Source organism: Euprymna scolopes, chromosome 11 (genome assembly GCF_053919585.1).
Source record: "Euprymna scolopes isolate OS-2025 chromosome 11, ASM5391958v1, whole genome shotgun sequence".
Taxonomy (NCBI): domain Eukaryota; kingdom Metazoa; phylum Mollusca; class Cephalopoda; order Sepiida; family Sepiolidae; genus Euprymna; species Euprymna scolopes.
The window spans coordinates 101,884,712-101,899,536 of NC_136492.1; the positions used below are offsets into that span (position 1 = coordinate 101,884,712).

At 36.0% G+C, this 14,825-nt stretch overlaps 1 long non-coding RNA gene across 2 annotated transcripts in view; it reads right to left on the minus strand.

The window, feature by feature from the left end:
* LOC145288017 (uncharacterized) overlaps positions 1-14,825 on the minus strand; it is a 133,545-nt gene that overhangs the window by 94,563 nt on the left and 24,157 nt on the right. The gene's annotated exons all lie outside the window — the stretch shown is intronic.

The window sequence follows — 14,825 nt, forward strand, 5'->3', positions numbered from 1 at the left end:
TACGTTTGTATTCGCTTTTGTTTCATTTTTCATTCAGTCAAAGTTCTCAGAACTTAAGGAGCCCTCTACTTGAGGTTAACACTTGAACTCTATATGAAATACATAGATATTCGAATGTTCCATTAAAGTTCTCTATCTAACAAACACCGAGTTAGTAAAGAAGTTTAGGACATTATTTCCCTCTCCCCAATTGACCGTTTTAATACGCTATAGTATATCTTTCTTTTTCGTTTTACTGGATTCTAGTAACAAGAGTTCATCTAGTCTGGTGGAGTATCCAGCTTTGTGTTACTACTTGAGGTAACATCACTTGGGGAAGGTGTATCATTCCTCATAATAAATCTCACCTGCCTGTTTAAATGTATGTATGTATGTATGTATATATGTTTGCCTAAAACTTTCGACAAAAGTGATGGATTTTCAGGAGATTGGTTTCGTTTTGGTTCGACCCTTCGGACAACAAATATCGAAAAATTGTCTAAAAATATTAATTCCTTCACCCTACAGGGAGGGGGTAGCTGTTTTCGTTGATATTTTCGAAAGTCATCCCCTGTTTTCGACTGACTAGCCTTAATTTAAACATTCGTCACTTCCGGTTTGGCGATAGGCGCAACAGCAAAGACCACTGTTTTTTTTTTCATGTTCTTTTCCTCCTTTGCATTACAGGTTCGAGCCTGCCTGCCTACTACTACTTTTTTTTTTTTTTTTTTTGCTCAACATACACCTCCAAACATCCAAGCAACGTTGGGCAGCCAGGCTAGTTCCTCATAAAAGCTAGCGTGGGTGATCTTATTTGGGCTGCGAATACCATGTTATTTTGAATATTTGGTCAGGATTTACTTGTAGGGAAAATATACTCATGCCAGATTTTCCTGACAAACCTCTGTACAGAGAAACCTTAAATACTCGAATATTCTAGTAGGCATTCAAGTTCTCTTTTAGACATTCAAGTTCGCTCAGCGTGTATCTGCATGTAGCAGTGAGAGAAAAATAAGCAGTTTGTGTGTATGCGTATGACTGTGTGTATGCGTATGACTGTGTGTGAGCCACTAGTAGGCATAGGTGCATGTTGCTTTTGTCATTGTGTGTGGACTGAGAATTATAATTGGGTAATGGAAACTGACCATAATATTGTGTTAGCACTGTTCTGATTGAGAGGGGTGGGATTCAACTGAAGATCAATTAAATGTTCATCCTTATATCTGCTAGAGTCTGATTTGGTTTGGTTGTTTTACGCCACATAAACACTTTTCGGGTTATTTAATGACGAATCCAGTTATTTTGGAAATAGTATTCATGCTGCATCCAGTTATTTTGGAAGTAGTATTCATGCTGAATCCAGTTATTTTGGAAGTAGTATTCATGCTGAATCCAGTTATTTTGGAAGTAGTATTCATGCCGAATCCAGTTATTTTGGAAGTAGTATTCATGCCGAATCCAGTTATTTTGGAAGTAGTATTCATGCCGAATCCAGTTATTTTGGAAGTAGTATTCATGCTGAATCCAGTTATTTTGGAAGTAGTATTCATGCCGAATCCAGTTATTTTGGAAGTAGTATTCATGCTGAATCCAGTTATTTTGGAAGTAGTATTCATGCTGAATCCAGTTATTTTGGAAATAGTATTCATGCTGAATCCAGTTATTTTGGAAGTAGTATTCATGCTGAATCCAGTTATTTTGGAAGTAGTATTCATGCTGAATCCAGTTATTTTGGAAATAGTATTCATGCTGAATCCAGTTATTTTGGAAGTAGTATTCATGCTGAATCCAGTTATTTTGGAAGTAGTATTCATGCTGAATCCAGTTATTTTGGAAGTAGTATTCATGCCGAATCCAGTTATTTTGGAAGTAGTATTCATGCCGAATCCAGTTATTTTGGAAGTAGTATTCATGCCGAATCCAGTTATTTTGGAAGTAGTATTCATGCCGAATCCAGTTATTTTGGAAGTAGTATTCATGCTGAATCCAGTTATTTTGGAAGTAGTATTCATGCTGAATCCAGTTATTTTGGAAGTAGTATTCATGCTGAATCCAGTTATTTTGGAAGTAGTATTCATGCTGAATCCAGTTATTTTGGAAATAGTATTCATGCTGCATCCAGTTATTTTGGAAGTAGTATTCATGCTGAATCCAGTTATTTTGGAAGTAGTATTCATGCTGAATCCAGTTATTTTGGAAGTAGTATTCATGCTGAATCCAGTTATTTTGGAAGTAGTATTCATGCCGAATCAAGTTATTTTGGAAGTAGTATTCATGCTGAATCCAGTTATTTTGGAAGTAGTATTCATGCTGCATCCAGTTATTTTGTAGAAAGTTTTTATTCTTCAAGCTCTTTGTATCTTCAATCGCGAGTTTGTAGAGTTTGGTTTGGTTGTTTATAGTGGATTTTAGCTGCAAAACATGAATGAGTTTTGCAATGGAAGAGGGAAAAGGGTTACAATATTAATGTTTAGTATATTTTAAGTCAGGAAACCAGTCAAGAAATGGGAGAGAAAGAAAGAGAAAAGAGAAATGGGAATGGAAGAAGGGAAAGGCTGGGTTGTTGTTTTTGTTTTGTAGTCATCCTGGCAAAAGAACTACCCCTTGTTATGTTAATGTCCCATTACTGAACTGTTTGGTTGAATGTCTACATCAGCCACATTATACAACATGCAAACGAAGACAAGATTAACATTATACATACAACCCGTTATATAAACAGCTATATAACACCTTCAGCAACACTATGCAACACCTCCAGATGCCAGACTCAGTTTATAGTTGTTACATAACAAAAGCCTTTGTTTGAATGAGAAAAGTCTGAGTGACACCTAAAGATCAGAGATAACTTAAAAACAGAAGTCGATAAAACCACATGATTTCTGAATAGAGATTTTCTGCCTCTTGGCTGGCGACACTTCAGACAGAAAAGACATGTTCAGGGCAGTGTCCCAAAAGGAAGAGGACACACAATAAGTTTAGTAAAACAAGCTATCAGTCTATTCTTTTTTCACTCGCACTGACGCATACAAGTAACCTGTCGCTCTGATTTTTTCTGTGGCTGCTCTTTTTTTAATAAATCTTTTTATGAATTAATATCGGCGTTTAAGTGGTTTTGTCAACAGATGATTCAAAACCTGGGTTTATGATGGGTATTCATCCAATAATCTCATATTAAATAGTATATTCTCCTATAGTCCTATTCAGTCCTTTTGAAACTAAAGTGTTATTGTCACATAACGAGGACCATGTTTGAACAGAAAAGTTTGAGCGACACCTTAAGGATTTGAGGTGACTCAAGAACGGAAGTCGATAAAACCATGTAACTTTCAGGAAGAGCTTTTCCTAGGGAGACTGCAAACAAAGACAGATCTAGGACGTCGTCCTCAGTAGGAGAGGGAAGTGAACGCACACAATGTAGCTTAATGCTATGGCATATAGCTTGACATGCGATGACAATCTATACGTCTATCTACCTGTTTCTATTTCTCCCAAACGCATACACAAGTAACTAGTTTCTTTGATTTTGTTTCTGTAACAACGTCTTTATTATAAATTAACATCGACGTCTGAGTGGTTTTGTCAACAAACGATCCAGAACCTTGGTTTCCGACGGGTGTATAATGGTTTATACATACATAAGTACGTGAAAATATAACACAGTGTAAACATTGTCACCAACTTATTTTATTTCACAGGATATTTGTAGATGTTCATACCAGTCAAGGATACATCCTTGACAATCAGTCCACCAGTGGCTACGCTACTGTCGAACTGAAATATGGTTCTCTTCCGTCCTGGGAGTTTCACCTTCCCAGTTTCTATCTTCTCTCTTTGAGAAGGGATTAATTTATTGCTAATCATCTGAGGCGCTCCTATCAGGAAATGTCGACAGGACACTTGTCTTAGTGCGCTGGCTTTTCAAAAAAAAAAAAAAAAAAAAAAAAAAAATCACACTTGACCTTGTGTCTAACCTCCCGGAAAGGAGATAAATAAACCGGACGCTCTAAACCAGTTTAGAGCTTTGTATGAATGTTGCTTCATTGTTTCCAACTTTTTGCATTCTATCAGCAAAGTTTGGGGCCAAAGTTCTAAACAATACTGTATGCGTGTGTGTTGAAAGAATCGGCAAACACAGCTCTACAAATAATAAGACATTTTATTTGCAGAAGAAAAACCTCTTATCGCAGATGGTTCTCTCAAAAAGAAGTTAGCAACAATGATTCGTTACTGGCGTGAGTAAACAGCTTGTGTCGCTTTGTCACTAGTGACATGTATGAGCAGTTATGAAATGAAGACGAAAGCAACATGGATGATTCAATAGCTTGTCTGACTGCTGTTGGCACGAGTAAAATAATCTCCTAGTGTGTGTGTGTGTGTGTGTGTGTGTGTGTGTGTGTGTGTGTGTGTGTGTGTGTGTGTTGTTTTTCTCCCACAAACGGTATGCGAACAGTTAAAATAAACAAATGGAAGTGAATGGATAGATACTGACAATGGGGATCATAAAGCTGAATTAATTTTTTTTGACGGACTGACTAAATGTTTGAAAATACTACCTTTTAAAAATTCGATTAGGACCCGGTTGACTACACGCTTTTATTTATTACTGGTTAGTTTCTATTTTGTTTTGAAAGAAAACTAATTAAATTGTCTGACTGGATGTGAAACCTATATTATAAAATTCTGCGGACCACCCAGTCGTGCTTGCTAAAATCGTGTCTTTTGCTATCGGGTGATTTTATCTTTAGAAAATACAAAGGGATGACAGGTGAAATATATATATACGAGTTGAGTGCCATCAGTTAGAATCGAAACCAAAGCGTACAACTCTTCACCCTCATTCATTAACCTCTGAATGAATCACATCCATACGCGCGCGTGTGTGTGTGTGTGTGTATATATATATATATATATATATATATATATATATATATATATATATATATATATATATATATATATATATATATATATATATTAAATTCAATATAATGATCGATAGATAATTGTCTATAATTATAAAGACGTAATCTGCATGAATTAAAATATCATATTTAAGCGTATCTTACAACCGGGCAAATATTTGAATTAAATATTTGAATCCTGAGCCAATGTGATATGAAGCTCCCACAAAAATAGTTTAAAGTTGCTATAGTTCATTGCATTCATCCGCCATTATATATTTTGAAACAAATAGATTTTAATTGAATTATAAAACTATTAATATTTACTCTCAACTCTCGAGTAGGTATTATTCTAATAGATAGAACTAAATGTACAAGGTTTTATTTTACTCAATCAAATTGATAAATATAACAATAGCTGAACGTTTAATTGGTTAAATAAAGCATTGTCTCCTATTGTGTTTTAAACAAAGGAATTGGTCATTGAACTGGTTACAGAAAGTGTGAACAGTCTGATTCTTTTTATTCTAATTAAGATTTTCCGAACGTTTATTTGGGATATTTTCTCTTTGTGCAGAAAGGAGGGCGTCTTGATTAGTTGGAATTGTTTGGCCTCCCAACTGTGACTGTGAAAAAGGATTATTGCTGATTGGTTAAGGAAAATACGTATTCAGAAGGAAACTCGTAAGTAGTTAGAGATTGAGCTGATTTGTTAGGCGGGATTTGATCATTTCCCGCAGTAATTACTCGATCAAACAATAGCCCAAGTGGTCAGAATCTGAAACATAATTAACTCTCCGTGAAAATATTGTCCACGTCGTTTGAAATTTACTATTTATTAACTATTGCCGGTTTTGCTTCTTTGCACATCTCATTTAAAAACGTCTTCTCAATACAAACTTTGTAAAACATATTGCACAGAACATCAAACATTATCCATCCTATAATAAAGACCAATGTGTATTTCTTTGCTCACAATCACTTCGCAGTTTAATTTCTATTAACTACTTGAAATCATTGAAACAAAACTAAAAAAAAAAATAAATCTTTGCCTATAAAATTTAATTTGCATCATTATTTAATTTCTTTTCATTATTATAAATTATTATTTCATTTTTTATTATTATAAATTATTATTTCATTTCTTTTATTTATTATGAATTATTATTTAATTTCTTTTAATTATTATAAATTATTTTTGAGATAAAGCCTCTCATTCTTTTGCTCATGAAATTAAATTTGCATACCTGATTATTCATTGTGAAACGAGCCAGATACATGTACATTTAGTTTTATTATATAGATGAATAAATATAAATCCACCTATAACGTTACCCATCGCGTTGTAGTTTCAGTTAGAAAGGAAACAGAGAATAGGAAAGAAGTTGAATTCGCTTTTTTGTTCCTATTTACTTGCCTCACCAAGAGGGCAGAGTTAGACATAAGGTCGGTTTTTAATGTGGGAAAATTCAGTTCCCCAAAAAAGGGCACTGTGGATAGGAACAGAAATAAAAATTGCCTCAGTCATGAAGGGTTTCTTCTTCACTGACCAAGGACAGAAAAGGTGAAGTGTAGCATCAGAACAGATACTACACTGTGATCTTGGCCTGAAGTACGACAACATTTATTTCCTCATTTTCTCGTTACCACTAACGTCCCTCACATGATTGTCTTCTTGAACGTGTTCTCGAACATCATCCACGCCTCTGTGATCTTGAACTTCATCCACTTCTCTAACGTGCTCTTCCTCCTTTTAGTCTTTTTCTTCACTGGTGACGTCATTTCACATGCATTTGCACATGCGCATCTGTGCTCTGTTACACATCCAGTCATATGAAAGTTAGCAAGTAAAAAAAAATTTTTTTTTAAAATGCCTGTTTTCCAGTCTCAGGACGAAAGGCTTTTAAGTGGTGAGAGGAAGTAAGAAAGCAAATAGCAAATCAGACTAACCTTGCCACTTGAAATAAATTTAGAAAAGAAATCATCTATTATAAATAAAAAAGTCAGTGTTTTGTTTTCTTAAGGTCATCAGAAATGATACTAATTTAAACATGATAAAATTAATTACTGGTGTAACTATTGTTTAGTCTGTATTTATCTAACTAGTCTTGCTTAAAATTAAGAAAAAAGGTCACAAGAGTCCAATATAAAAAAGCTACCATCCTCTACATTTTACGAGGTGCCTTCAATAAGTTTCCAGGCTTTTTTCGTAGGGGTAGTTTTATTGACAGTATGCACTGCAGAGGTGGAATCAAACCTAAGACGCCCTGTTACTGTTACATGATAAGGGCTGTCCCCTGTTCATGTAAGTATAAAAATAGAGAGATTAGTTAAAATGAAAATAAGAGAAAGCAGAAATCGAACCCTGGACATAAGTTTTAACGAACAATAGGTTTAAATGGAATGTCCAGTAAATTGTTAATTCGGATGAAATAAATAATAAATAAACTATTCAATTGTTAAAAGAATGTGGATAATAAAATATGAGTTAAATAAATTAGATATGTAGGTTAAATTCCTTTGTGGAAACAACACAAGAAAAATAGGTTATTGGGAAATCAATGTCGAAAACGTGCAAAGTCGCGCATGTTGAAACACGTGAATTTTGCTCACGTGGCCGGGATGCATGGATTTCTCAATATAGGAGGTGGGAGTTAGTTGGTCGTAGAGGGAGTCAGAGACAGTCAGAGAGACAGTCAGAGAGACAGTCAGGGGAGACAGAGACAGGCGGACGTCTGAAGCGAGACGTCACTTCAGAAACTAAGATGTGAAACTTTGAGTTCTTAATGAGGAAATCCCGACCGGTCGTATTAAATAAATTCACCATGTGTTTTGGATAAAGCTCATCTTTGTGTTTGTGATTTCTACAAAAAGGTAAATTGTATTGTTATTATATGTCTGTGTTATAAAATGTCATTACATACACATCTCTCTCTAAGATACATCATATGTAATAAGACAAGAACTCTCACTAAGACTCATATCATTACTAATAAGAACTCACGTAACATACGCGCACAAGTGGTATCGTCTAATAATAATAACTATATAACATTACAAGACCAGAGTGGTCTTGGCGTCACACCCCCATAGAAGTAGACTCACCTGCTTGGATGAGAGGTGAGAGCAGGCTACTTAAAAAAGACATTCCCGGCAACAAGTGTGTTTCCAAATATATGTCCTCTTGCCGACACTTTACATGGCGTCGCCGATAAAGGAAACCTGCTTCAAACAGCGTTGAAATATGGACGAACAAACACAGCAGACATTACTGCAACGGATCCTTGAGCTACAGCAAGAGAATACCGCCCTGTGAAGAGACAGTCCAGCAAGCCACTTACAAGGAGACCTGACAGACCTACCATAGAACCTAACTCAAGTGATGGTGACTGGGTGATATTCATTGACTCCTGGAATAGATACAAGGAGATGTGTGGGGTGACGGAGTCAACAGCGTTAAGAAACGAGCTGAGAACGGCCTGTTTCCCAGAAGTAAACAGGCTGTTGTTCAACAGTGTAAGAGCAGAAATACTGAACTCCGTCACGGAAGAACAGTTGTTATGGCTTGTAGCTGTCAGAAGCCTACACAAAGAAGTGTACCGGCAAGAATTCCATTCTGTAAGGCAGAAGGAAGGGGAATTGGTTACGGACTTTATGGCACGACTTCGATCAGTCACAAAATTCTGCGACTTTTCAGTGACTTGTCCAAACGAGATAGAATGCGGTCGGAAAGTCAGCTACTTTAACGATATTGTAACAGGACAAATGATGGAAGGGCTGACAAACCTAGAGCATCAAAGCAAAGTACTGTCGGAGGCTGTGATGCTTACGACACTTGAAGAAAAATTCAACAGGCTTGTTAGCCTAGAGATCACGGACAAGTCTATTCCCCATTTCCACAACAGTGTATACCCTACTACAATGAGCATACAGAGGTTGAGCCCCAGGCAGCAGTCTCGGGAGGACCAGACTGTATCAACTCTCAGAGACACAGAACCCTATAAATGGTGTTTGAAGAGCTCACACCTTGACGGCTCAAAAGGACGAGGGGCCTGCCCAGCAGCAAAGATGACTTATCACAATTGCGGCTTGACCAGACATTTTAAAAGAGTCTGCCGAAAACTGAAAGAGAGGTCCAGCAACAGATCTACAGCAGGAGTGGTCAGAGCAGAATCCAGAACTTTCACTACTCAAAGACACAAGAAGAGTTGTAACTGGATGATTTGCCAAGATGGGCAAATAAAAAAGAGAGATGAAGCCAACCTGACAAAACCAAAGGCCGTGCCGCACCTTATTTAGAACAAAAATAAGTTCCGAAGAGGTACTCCTGATCCAGCACCAACCCTGATGGTAGAGATAACTCCAATTCTAGAGGCCCATGCGGAATTCGGGCGCATCTCCATAGGACCAGCTGGCCTTCATACTCACCACATTGATGCAATCGCAAACACTGGGGCACAAATATGCTCTAGTGGACCAGAAATCCAAAAAATTCTGAAGTTTCCAGACAAATATCTAGTACCGACCAGTCACCGAATTCGGGGAATCACAGAAAACCTACTAAACATAAAAGGCGTGATATTTGCTAAAATCAGAGTAGGATCACGGGAAACACGCCAGATAATATATGTATCAAAAAATACATCAGATTTCTGCCTGTCCGAGGCAACCCTAAAAGACCTTGGTCTGGTACCAGAGAACTTTCCAGACCCAACTTCCCAGCAGAACGTGGCAACTAGCGATGGCAGAAAGGCACCATGTGGGTGCCCACAAAGAACTAATGTCCCACCTAAGCCGGACAATATCCCTTTTGCCCCATACGGAAGAAAACAGACCCTGACTGGAACGATGGATAAAGGAACATTTTCAGTCCAGTGCATTCAATATATGCCCACATCAACGGCTGTAAGTAATGAAAGGAAAACCCATGGACATCACGTTCATTCCGGGGGCCAAATCCTCAGCTGTCCACACCCCAATCCCGGTACCACACCATTGGAAGAAAAGAGTTAAGGATGACTTCGACCGAGACATGGCATTGGGCATCATAGAACCTGTACCAGTGGGTACACCTACAACATGGTGCTCCAGAATGGTGGTTTCACCGAAAAAGGATGGGTCACCGAGGCATATGGTAGACCTACAAAAGCTCAACACCGCTACCTTACAAGAAATCCATCATACACCATCTCCTTTCAACCAGCCATCGCTGGTGCTGGTGAAAACAAGAAAAACCGTCTTAGATGCATGGAATGGCTATCATAGCCTAACCCTCTCCCCATCGGCAAGAGATGCAACTACCTTCATCACGGAATGGGGTAGATACCGTTATCTTTGGGCACCACAAGGATTCCAAGCATCAGGAGACGCATATACACGTAGGTTCGACAACATCAATGTAGATATGCCCAGGAAAACAAGATGTATAGACGACACGATACTATGGGGCAACTCTATTCAAACATCATTTTGGCATACTATGGAGTACATAAATAACTGCAGCAAAAATGGTATCGTATTCAACCCCCAGAAATTTCACTTTGCAGAAAAAGAGGTGGAATTTGCCGGGTTCTTAATAACAGAAGACGGGATAAAACCCACCAAAAAAAATGACTGAAGCAATACAGAATTTTCCGACACCAAAAAATATAACTGACATAAGATCTTGGTTTAGAATGGTAACCCAGGTAGCCTACATTTTTTCTCAGGCCGAAGTAATGGCCTCGTTCCAGGAGCTGCTGAAGACAAAAAATCGAAAGTTATATTGGGACAGCACACTCGATCGAATCTTCGAAGAATCGAAAAGAAGGATCACAGAAGATATCGAGAATGGTAAGAACTTTCGAAGTGAACAAACCAACTTGTTTGTTGATGAACTTCAGTAGGACAGGCTTGGGATATTTTCTTTTCCAGAAGCACTGCAACTTTGCAACCGAAGCCAGACCGAAGTGTGGTGAGGACCACTGGAGATTAATCCTGGCCAGTTCCTGATTTACTAATGATGCAGAGTACCGATATGCACCAGTTGAAGGAGAGGCATTGGCATTAGTCTAGGACTGGAAGCATGCCACATGTTCGTTTTGGGATGCCCAGAGCTATTAGTCACCGTAGACCATAAGCCCTTGATGAAAATCTTCTTGGACAAAGCCCTGTAGGACATAAAGAACCCAAGACTGTTCAACTTCAAAGAACGGTCCTTGATGTACAAATATCGAATAAAGCATCTCCCTGGCAAACTCAATGCAGCACCAGACTGTACATCGAGATGCCCAGTAACGTTAAGCCAGGAGAGAGCAAACGAAAAGGACATGGCACAAACCATGGATAGTGTCATAAGAACGTCATTTAACTCTACCTATGAGCAGGACCCCAAATTAAGGGCAATAATATGGGACAGAATTATGGCAGCAGCTGCTACTGATGAGGAATGTTGTACCCTCACTGAATTCATACAAAATGGTTTCCCTAAATCTCGGCACGAACTGCCAGAGACAATTTGCCGGTTTTGGCATATGAAAGAGGAGTTATATTGTTTGGAAGGGGTGACGATAATGGAAAATAAAATCCTCATACCCAGAAAACTATTCTCTTAAATTAATAATTTTGACATGCAATGCATAATTAAAAAAAGTATTGTTGCAGCCTTCATGAAATATAAAAACTAGGAAGATCAATTTTCGTTAAATTAAAAAATAAGCAAACAATTTAAGAAAACGTTATAATCTGGAAAATTGGAACTATTTCCAAGAATTTAAAAAATTCAGTGAACGTCCATCAAATATTGAAAACTTAAAATTGTTTTGAATACTGATCAATTTTTGTTATTTAATTCAGTCATTAAATTTAAAATAAATTTATTTTTATTAGCAAAACAATGCAATCGTTTTCTTAAACATTTCATTAAACACAACAAACATGCTCTGTCGGTTCAATACTTTAAATAAATTGTTCAAGTTAAAACTAACGTTGTAGAGTCGGATTGTTTAAGGCCAGAGTTCGACTTTGACTCACCTAGAGTTGCAAACTAATCAACTTCGACTTCAATTCTGATTCCTTATTTTATAGTCTTCCTTTCTGTTGATTTTTTTTGGATATTAAATGCCAACTGTTAAGATACTTATAAGTTTTACTCAGACTTCTTCCAAAATCTACTCCGATTAACGTTGCAACTCTAGTTGACATCCTCTCGTTTTCAGATCAAAGGTGTGTAAAAACTGTTTAAAATTAACATCAATGTATGTGAGCTTTCAAACTGCCTCTTTAACATTCTTTTATTTATACTTAAAGTCCAAGATGAAATAGGTTAGATAGATTGACGTCTATTTTAAACTGACATTTGCAGTGCTATTAAGACAGTTATAGACATTGTTATTTTTTTTTCATCGTGAAGTTATAAGGACGAATGCCAGTGATCCCTAGTGTTAAATGGAGACGGTTATTAATGTTTGAAAGCATATCTTTAGGATTAGATAATGAGTAATTTGAACATTTTAAACAATGTTTTAGTCAAGTCAAGCAATCAATTGATTAATTAAGATTTTTTTTACTAATGAAACGGTAATACATTCATTTTAATTTATAGAAATTCTCTTAAATTAATAATTTTGACATGCAATGCATAATAAAAAAAAGTATTGCTGCAACCTTCATGAAATATAAAAAATAAGAAGATCAATTTTCCTTAAATTAAAAAGTAAGAAAACAATTTAAAGAAAACGTTTATATATAAGAATCGATAGAAAATTGACTCTATAATAATATATATGAAACCTGCATAAATTAAAATATATTTAAGCGTATTTTACGACCGGGCTACTCCGCTCGTCCCTGCTAGCTTAGATAAATACTTTTGCAATTTTAACAAAAGAGCTACAATAATATCAACTTTTTGCTATCCTTTTTTAATACAAATTATGAACTCCTAAAGCACTACCGTCCTTAAAACTCCATTTTTCTAAAAAAAGGTTCAGTTTTTTTCACAATCGTTTTTGAGCTGACAAAGTACTCGTTTTGGCAAAAAAAAATACTTATGTTATATTTTTATAATTCAAACTTAGCTTATGTTTTTGGTCAGATTTCTAAATTTTCAGAAAAACAAATGGTAGAAAAAGTTGATTTAAAAGTTCTTTTTGATATTTTTTGCTCGATTTGCAACTGTCTTTACGTTGTTCAAAGAAAAATACTAAAAAATATTATATAAAAATAATATTAATAATAATGAGACATGCAGATAACAAATTATTGTTAACTGCGTAGGAGATGTATTAACAATATTTATAATTTTAAATCTGTTCCGTCTGCCTGCTTCCCACCTGACTACAACTTGGATGTGATCAAGTCCAACGTTAACAAATTCCTAATGAACCGCCCCCTTTAGTAAACACTTCATCAAATCTCCACACTAACGTAATGTACGTACTTGCAATAACCCTTATCCCTGAGTGGCTTCCGGGCCTTGATAAGTGGTGACCACTGTGTAAAAAAAAAACAACAACTTTGCAACTCTAGTTGACATCCTCTTGCTTTCAAATTAAAAATGTGTAATAACCGTTTTAAATTCACATGAATAGATGTGAGCTTTCAAACTGCCTCTTTAACTTTCTTTTATTTATACTTAAAGTTCAAGGTGTAATAAGTTAAATAGGTTGATGTATTTTAAGCTGACGTTATTAAAATTAAATTAAGCTGGCAGTATAATTAAAAATATAACACAACAAATAGGTTTTAGTTGTTTTATTTTCCAAAAATTTATAAAATATGTAATTATCATTTTCCTTTGCTTTTGCCAAATATTTTAGTATTATCTATATATTAATACGATAGCGTATGTGTTATTTTGTGTGTCACACCTACATCTTTTTTTTCCGAGTGACTATTGCTTAATTGTTATGACCTTCCATTACTTGTAATAACTAATTTTACCAAGAATTCTTCATAAGTTTTGGTTTCGATTCAAGCTGATGCACCCAAGTCATATGGATATATATTTTGAAATCACAACTTTATAATATAAGAATCAATAGAAAATTGACTCTATAATAATATATATGAAATCTGCATAAATTAAAATATATTTAAGCGTATTTTTACGACCGGGCTACGCCGTGTATCCCTGCTAGCTTAGATAAATACTTTTGCAATTTTAACAAAAGAGCTACAATAATATCAGGGCGCTGAACATCCACAGAATGCTAACATCAATATATTACACATGAAAGAGTTCGCTGTGAAATTTTCACAGGTCCCACTAGTCATTCATAGTTTGTTATATATTTTTTGTTTTTTTTTTTGTTTTTTTTTTGTGTTTTTTGTGCTTTTGGAATAAATTTTACTAAATGGAATTCTGTTTAGGTAAATAATAAAATCTGTGGGAAGAAAGGGTTTGGTTGGTTTTGTTCCACGGCATATCAACTCTTTTCAAGTTATTTAATGCTGAATCCAGTCATTATGATAAAAGTTTTTATTCATCAAGTTCTTTATATCTTCAAATATTTAATCATGGTATTTGGTTTGGTTGTTTTGTAGAGGAAAATTGTTTTTTTTTATTTTTGTTTTGTTTTTGGCTTTGCAGAAAATTATTGCGTTTTGCAAAGAGAAAGGAGAAAACCCCAATAACATCAATGTTTAGAGCATTTTAGGTCAAGATTGGTTGGTTGTTTTTGTTTTACGGCATATCAACCCTTTTCGGGTTATTTAATGCCGAATCTAAAGATTTTGAAGAAAATTTTTTTTAATGGAGTATATTTGTTGTTTTCACGTCGGTTTCTATTGAACCCATAGTTGGGACCCTAACAGGTACTACCACTCCGGGTCAGAGTGGACCTGGGAGCAATGGTAATTAAAAGGTGGCTCCACACTCCCCAAAGCCCACAAGCTGGGGCCTCACCACTGGATATAGTTTAAGGTCATATCCAGGACCCCCATTGAGGGACTTTTACCCTC